This window comes from Apis dorsata, unplaced genomic scaffold (assembly GCF_000469605.1).
Source record: "Apis dorsata unplaced genomic scaffold, Apis dorsata 1.3 scaffold_13, whole genome shotgun sequence".
NCBI lineage: Eukaryota > Metazoa > Arthropoda > Insecta > Hymenoptera > Apidae > Apis > Apis dorsata.
The window spans coordinates 497,458-505,677 of record NW_006263316.1 but is presented as its reverse complement, the minus strand read 5'-3'; the positions used below and the strand labels follow the sequence as shown (position 1 = coordinate 505,677).

The 8,220-nt window shown below is 31.9% G+C and overlaps 1 protein-coding gene and 1 long non-coding RNA gene across 2 annotated transcripts in view; both read right to left on the bottom strand.

The window, feature by feature from the left end:
• Window positions 1–8,220, bottom strand: part of LOC102677282 (limbic system-associated membrane protein-like) — a 313,371-nt gene that overhangs the window by 238,715 nt on the left and 66,436 nt on the right. The window lies entirely within an intron of this gene.
• On the bottom strand, window positions 1,097–3,727 carry LOC102677181. Its single transcript, XR_420597.2, has 2 exons — window positions 3,218–3,727; window positions 1,097–2,055 (listed from the first exon to the last, which is right to left on the bottom strand). It is a non-coding gene; the product is annotated as an uncharacterized LOC102677181 (long non-coding RNA).

Here is an 8,220-nt window from a genome sequence, read left to right as displayed (position 1 = left end):
AAAAAAAAAAAGAGAATCAAGACAAACTCCTCTACATTCGATATTTATGTTACCAACTACTATCCTACGAATACGCTCAAAATAGGCTGAAGAAGAAACGAGGAGGGCGGAAAAGTTTCCTCTATATTTATGAAACCAATTACCAATCCTAAGGACGAAAATACTTGGGGAACACTTCACGCTAATAAGCCCATTTTCGATCGAGAAGAACGAGCGAGACGCAATTTCCGTCCTGCTGCGCAACCTTAAAGTTTCGTCAAGGAAACTGTAACGATCGTTCCCCCATTAAACCGGCAGGAAGTTCCAATATTCCGGGGCAAATATTTGGTAACAATTACATACAGGTATACCGGAGGTATTAGCATTATTCGACCGGCATACGGAATGGAATAATCAGTTTGACCGTCTGCATGCTAACAGAGGGCTGGCAACGAACAGTTCGCCGATTATTCAAATCCGATAAACGATATGGTTCGTGAATTGTCAGCGATGGCTAACGCAGGATAATAAGATAGTATCTTATTTTGGAAATGAAAAAAAGAATATCAATGTGATTTTTAATCTGTCAAAAAAGATATATTTTACCCTAATTTCCTTGAAATACTTTGTCGAGAACGTTAATTTTATTCATATATCTAGAAAAGATCTGTAGAAGATAATGAAGAAAAAAACGAAAATTTTTAAAACAAAAATCATCTTTCATTAAAATTTTTATTAATCCAAGCAGAACAATGAAGATATATCGCCTTATGTTGTATAAGTTTATGCACAAAGTGTATCAATTCCAATGATAATCTACTTGTGCATGACAAAAAAAAAAAAGAAGTCAAATAACACGATTAAACGATTAAAAATCGTGTCATTCGATTAAGAAATTGACCTATAATCTCGTTAAAGCTCGTCGAGGAACTAAGAACGAACGCGAATAAAGACGGAACAGAAAGGAGGGAATACACGGAGGGAGGGATTGTTAAAAAAAAGGAGAAACGCGCGTGGAATTTCTCTGGGCCGTGAGAAGACCGTGAAATCCGGCAAGGCTTGTTTTATTTTTGTTTCCCTCTGCGAGATCGCCAGCATCCATAGAGTGCCGAGAGCGTTTTTTCTTTTCTTTTTTCAGTTCGTAAGGCCTGGCCGCGGAGAAAGATCCGGTTATGCGGGCGAAACATTCTTCCCTGGTTTCTTCAAGACTGGGTGGAAGCCCCGAGGAGGAAGCCATCCAGATAAGTAAACGGTCGCGACCGCGTGGCGCAATTCTTTAAACGCTGCAGCTGCGGTACTAGACGAGGAATATTTCTCATGAATGTTTCAAACAGAAATTGCGGATCTAACCCCACGGCGGGGCTAAATCATTTGAACCCTCTACCTTACCCCTACCCAACGTTTCCGCTCTCTTTTTGCCATGCCACACCATCTTTTCTCACCATCCATACCACCGTAGGTATTTTTCCTCTCTGTTTCCCTTTTCTATCTTTTTTCGATCCTGTTCCCGTTCTCTTCCTTACCTTTTTCATTTTTGGATCATTCAATTATTTATACCTCCTTTTAGCCTCTTTTCCGACTCTTCATTTCCCATTCTTTCAATTTTCTCGATTCTCAGTATCCACTTTCATTTGTAGAAAGTGAGATCTAATCTCACCTTTCCTCTGACTGATTCTCTGTATATTCTCCTCTCTTTCTACTATTTCATTCTACTCTTCGTTTCTTCTTTTCTCGATTCGTCACTTTTACTCATGAAAGTCTAATTTCTCTTTTTCTCTCCCATTTTACCGATTTTCCGTATCACTTCTATTTGTGGAAGATGATCTCTCTCTCTCTTTCTCTCCTTTTTCGACTGCCTGTCTGAGGGCCCACCAAACTAGGCTCTTCCGGTGCCAACGTGGTTACGAACTACCCACCGGTGCTCTGAATAGGTATCTATAATGCATGGCTCGTCTTATTCGAGATTTTCGATCCCCAACGAGCCTTAGCTTTCACTCCCGTAAACCTCTGGCAAGAAGGAATAATGAATACTTAAATATTCGTTTAGTCGGGTTAGCTGCCGGCCGAGATATCGATCTGTGAAAAAAATATCATTTTGTTTGTGTATATGGTGTATTCTTTTGCTTGTGTATTAGATTTTCACGTGTCTTGAATTTTAGGATTAGTAGGATGAGTAGGTTGGATAGATATGATTGGAAGAATAAATAGAATTAATGAATTGATATCCAAAGGAATTAAAGAGAAAGAGAATTATATATTAAATTATTAATATAATAATATAGATGTATATAGAAATATTAATATAATAATAAAGATGTAGAAATATAAAAAAATGTATAGAGAAAATGAGCATCAATATATAATTTAAATATTAAATGGAATTAAAATTGAAGAAAGTACAGAAGAAAACAGTATAGATGAAAAGGAATTAAAGGAGACATTATAAAATTGCTGAAGGAAAGAAATTGAAAGAGACATTATAAATTTCCTGAAGATGCAAAATCTATCTATGATATATTATTTTGTAATAATATTTTAATGCATTTATATCTATTTTAAATCATTTTCATATTAAGCATGATATTACGTAATTTAATTTTTTCATAAATCAAAAGTAAAATTTCTGATAATAAGTAAAAAAGAAATTAGAATAATACCAGTATTTCACAAAACATTTTGAGATATATTATATATATTTGAACAAATACTTATTCAAAAAATAGTAATAAACTATTTGTATCTTTTATTTAATATTATAATTGTTAATTTAGTTTTCAATTTACTCGTCAAATTTATGATACCTCTTTCAAAACTTTATTATGATTCTAAACATCTGCAGAAATAATAATTAAAGAAATTTATCATATTATTCTCTTTTATTATACTAGCCCATTCATAAATATTGATGTTTCTTTCAATACAATCTATTTATGAAAGAAAAATGAACAAGAAAGATATATAAATATAGAAGGTTAATAGTATCATGTACATTTATAAGCTATACATAATTGATAATTTTCCAATGTTATCGATTAAAAGAAACAGTTTTCTAGCTTTTTAAATTTATTGTTTAAAACAAAAATATTCTTTTCATACCTTTTCTACCTTACAAGATAAAAACAATAGGTAGGTACAATAGATTAAATGTAATGACAATTTGAACATAACCTCATAATCTGATAGCCAATATGAGATTAACCATTATAGAAATAAAAGAATTATATTTCAATTCACTCACTCATGCATTCAATTCATTTATTCATGCATACTTGTTCGAATATCTTTGAATATCTTTGAAATGTCCTGTTTACAATCCTTCGTGTCTCTCTTTCATCAAATTATAATGCACTATTATTACTCTCGAGGTGTAAAGTTACGAAGTACTGTCGACGCGATAAACTCCAATAAAGTAGCCGATTGGAAGGTTAATATTTCATAATGGAACGATAAATTAATCGGTGGTTGCACACGCCGGAGTCACATGTAATTGTACATGATGCACACTGATTGTAGTAGGTGCCTGTCTATATACTGATGTAATTTGAATCGCTTATAACCGTTAATACCTCGTTTCACTACGTTTTACTACTATTATAAACACCAATTTCGTTTACAGGTCACCGTTTCGAATTGCGCACTAAATTTGCGAAGTTTTCATCGACGTGACGCCATGATGGCGCTGATTATCGATATATTCGAGTTATCTATCGCGAGCAGTTTCGATTGTAATGGCGCATTTTTTAAAAAGAATACAAATGAAAAGAAAAAGAAATTTATATTAAAAAATAAATAATTATTACATATTTATATTTTGTGTTGTATTAAATTGATTTAAGATACTAATTTAATTAGAATTTAAATTCTTATTTTTATTTCTGTTATTTTTTTTAATTATTAGTATGTAAATTATAAATTATAAATATTTAATTTTAAAATTTTATATATATGTAGTTTTATGTGTAATGTATCTATATTATTTTCGAGTTTGTAATGAGAATTAATTCGTCTTTTTAATATAAATTTAATCATATTTGCTTAGTAATATAATCTTTAGATATACGAATGTAACAAATGAATAATAGCTATTGTTACTTATTCCACGAAATTCTCCATTACTGTTAATGATATTAATATCATTATTGACCTTTCTCTCATAAGACATATGTTTTACAAATTGTACATAATTTCTGATTTTAAAATAATTCAAGAACATTATATTTATTTCTAAGTATTTAAAAATTTAAAAAATTTAAATATATTAGATGAAAATGATAAATTGTTCATTATCAATATTTTTCTTCATTTCCTGCAATTATTTGCTATTCTACTATCAATTTCCAAAAAATTTGCAAAACTTTTTTATGAAATAATTTGAAACATTTATTAGAAAATAAATAGAACATAATTATTTTTTATTTTAATCGAAAAAATTAAATACCTTTCCTATTGATATTATTTTACTAGATCATAACTTATAAAGACTTGAACATTCAGAATATTCTTTTTTCTCTTCAATACAAATAACTCAGAAACTCGAAAGTTTCTTAATCAAAATAGAAATTAATTAGTATTAATTAAATGTTTGAAGAATATTCCATGTAAATATTGTAGATACTAAAGTTTTATTCGTTTCGTATTAATGAAAATCATTTTTATTTCTCTTTATTTTATTTAAGAAAATAAAGTTACAAAAACTTGCATTGTGAGTGAATCGATCAATTTCCAGATTTAGTAATCAGTCGACTTCAAGATTAGTTATCACCTGTCAATAATCATCTAAATGTCAAACACTTGAGGCGCAATTAGGCTTTCAGCATTAGTCAATAGAAGAGCAGTTAATCAACCTTAAGAGTAATTAACCTCCAGGTCAATATCATGGACCATCGTCAGGTAATTAATGACAGCCATCTGTCTCAAACTTACTTGCTTAATGATTATCTACTTATGTATTACTATTTATTTATTACATAAATGTTTTCATTAATAATTGCTTTACAAAATTTTCAGTACTTTATAAATTATTTAAATTGTATTATATCCTTCTTTCATTTTTTAATATTTATGTTGTTATTATTATAGGAATATTTATTATAAAAAGGAAATGTTTATTAAATTGATTAATTTTTAATATGTATAAAAAAAAGAGAAAGAATATTCAGTGTGTAATATTATAAAGTAAAAGATATCAATTCTTTCAAAGATACAATGTAAAATATATACTTAAAAATTATAACTTGAAAATGTTAGCTTTTCAAATTTGCTTAAAATCCTTTCTCAGAGATACTATACAAACTTGCAAAATTTATCTCACCAATTTCTTTCCAATCTGTTTAAATTCAGACCCCAATTAGGGCTTCACGCCTGAGTTAAATCCGGGGTTAGGTCGCAAGCGCGAAAGAAGTAACTGCAATTACATTTTTCCTTCAAGGATTTTAAATTCCAAAACCAGCTAAATGTGCTCTCCAAAATTCACATGAATTCATCTCATTTTTTTTCCTCTCCCATAAATTTTAAATTAATCCTTACAATATCGAGTATAAAAATAACATTATTTTTATTGTACCTCAATAAACGTTATATACTTCGAAAGTAATCGAACAGAGTGGATATTAATAAAATTTTCCAAAACATCAAACTTATAACATTCTATCTCCAAAATCATGTTACCTTTTTATTAAAATATTTAAAATTAGCAAAATATCCTTTCCAAAATCATCATTCATATATGCAATAGAATAAATATCATAATTTCCTAATAAAATTCATAAAAATTCCTATTACTTATTTTAAAAAAAAGAAATTGACAAAATATCTTCTCCATCGCCTCGGTTCGATGACTCGATACGCGTTACGATACTCCCAAAGACGATATCCAGGCTAAATATCAAAATCAATTTGCGTGGAACAATAGTTGATAACGTGGAAGTTAATCGTGGCCAAAATTTATCGGAATGCTCGGCGGTTAGTGGCGCGTGCACGCGCTAAACATGGCGCGCGTTTATGACGCGTCGGTGAAATTAAACAACCGCGAATTCGTTAATTAGAGAGGGAGTCGGTTAAATAATGCAAGCCCGAGAGACAGGCCGGACGTGGAAATCCGGACAACCGTCGGCTCGACGGTGTAACGTATAGGGTTAATCTCGAAAAGGTTTTCAACTGCTACGAACGAACCGACATGGATTTAAGCGGAGGGCTTATTCCATCGAGGAATTGTTTTAAATTTCGTTCGCAATTTATTTTTATTTGAGAATCGTTTTTCCAAATTGATTTATAAATTATAAGTGTTACTTATCGATTTTAGCAGAGAGTTAAAAAATTATACAGTGATATGATCTTAACTTAATTCTTGATACTTGTACATTGGTTAATTTATAACGTAAAAATTTTAACTTGTTAATTCATTGAATTTATTAATTGATAGAGACGGATTGCGGAAGAGACGATCGGTATTAATATTTTATCAGATTTAAAGGGAAAAATACGTGTTGAAATAATTAATATTCAACCGTTTCAGAAAGATTCGACTGTTTTAATATTAAAATTCTTTTTCCTCTACGTGTATACCTCTATGAGCAAAATTAAAAAGCTTTCTAAAAAAAAAAAAAAAAAAGGAATGAATCCGTACTACACTTCTTTCACTAAATCTCCATTTTACGAGGATTGTCGTTATCTTTTATCGTTATTTAAAAACTAAAATCAAAACATTATCACACCTTACGTCTCCTTAAATCCTTCCCTTTAAAAAGCTTTCAAGTTTTCAAGCTTTAAATTTTTCAAAATTCAACAGACGCTAAAAGGACAATGATTATCATTAACAGTTTTTTTACCACATTTTGCACAATCTCGGCAAATGTCCGTAACATTTCCATCACGCTCTTATTCGTGGCGGATTAAAACGAAGGATCGCAGCAACGGAGTTATATTTATGGAAGGGAAGAAAGAGGAAGATCCTCCCAAATGAGAGAAGCGGGTACGCGAAAAAGAAAACATCGACGACGTTTTCCAGCGGTGGCGAGCGGCAGCTGTTCCCTTAACGAACGTTAAGCTAAGTAAAAGCGTTAACCCGCTGGTTCGAAGGAAAAACCGCGTGCGAACCGGCCACAGCTGCACCCCGGGTCGCGGTACTTTGGCTAACTTTTCCGCTAATGCTCATCCCCTCAGCAAACGGAGGGGGGCAAGCGTGGCGTAAGAGAAACGACCGGACCAAGAATTCCATTAAAATACATTAGATTCTGGGACAGACGACCGGGCACGTCTCTTAATGGAGTTTCAGTTCACGGTGATCCGTGTCGCCAAAAACCTGTCGAATGGATCACGAGATAAATTGGAAACTCATCAGGCATCGGTTGGCCGCGGAATGTTCGAAGTTACTTTGTACAGTTTCACCAAGGAAAGAGGAAATCTGGGCTATCTACGGGAAGACGAAAGGAGAATCTTCGATACAGATGTTGTTGTTAAACTAGATTTGAAAAAGAAGTGTAATTCAGATTTTTGGATATTTTTTTGAATACTTGATGCGATTGATTGTGGATTACAAATCTTTCGATTGATATTTTTATTTATTAAATTTATTTTCTACGGTGTTTAATCCTTTTTATACCTGCTTATCTATATTTCACAATTAATCTTCAATGATTAAAATATTATATTTCTTATACAAACGTGACTAGGTCGAGCAAGACGATGGCAAATAAAACATTCATTCGATATCCATAATTCATAAAGCTCGAGCTTTAATCTCTCGAATTGAGAAGCTATCTTAAACATCCCTCTTGAGAAAGGTCAATTCTCAGCTAGCCAAGTTTCAAACATAAAGGATTTCCATTACATTTGCAATATTTAAAATATCTTTCACCGAATACATTTCCAACTTCCAACATAATTACTTTGTCAACACAACGGCGCGAATTTTTGTCCAACTCGATGGCTATTTATCAAAATCACTCTTTCTCGAAAGAAACTTTCATCCCGAAACCGTCGTTAAAAAAAAAAAAAACCTCTCTTCAAGAATTTCAAGAGGAAACAGCCTCGAAACTTATGATCGTAAAAATACGAGAACTGCTCGAGATTTATTCAAAACCAAAATAGCAGTAATAAATGGAAGAAAGAACGTTTCTGTAGTGGGTAGATATTGCGTTCTGAGCAGGTTAAACGTGCTCAATTTGCACGAACAACCCCCGTTAGTTTACGCCTAGTCAACTCTCGATGATCACGAGCGCTCGTAGCGGTTGTTCCCGCAAA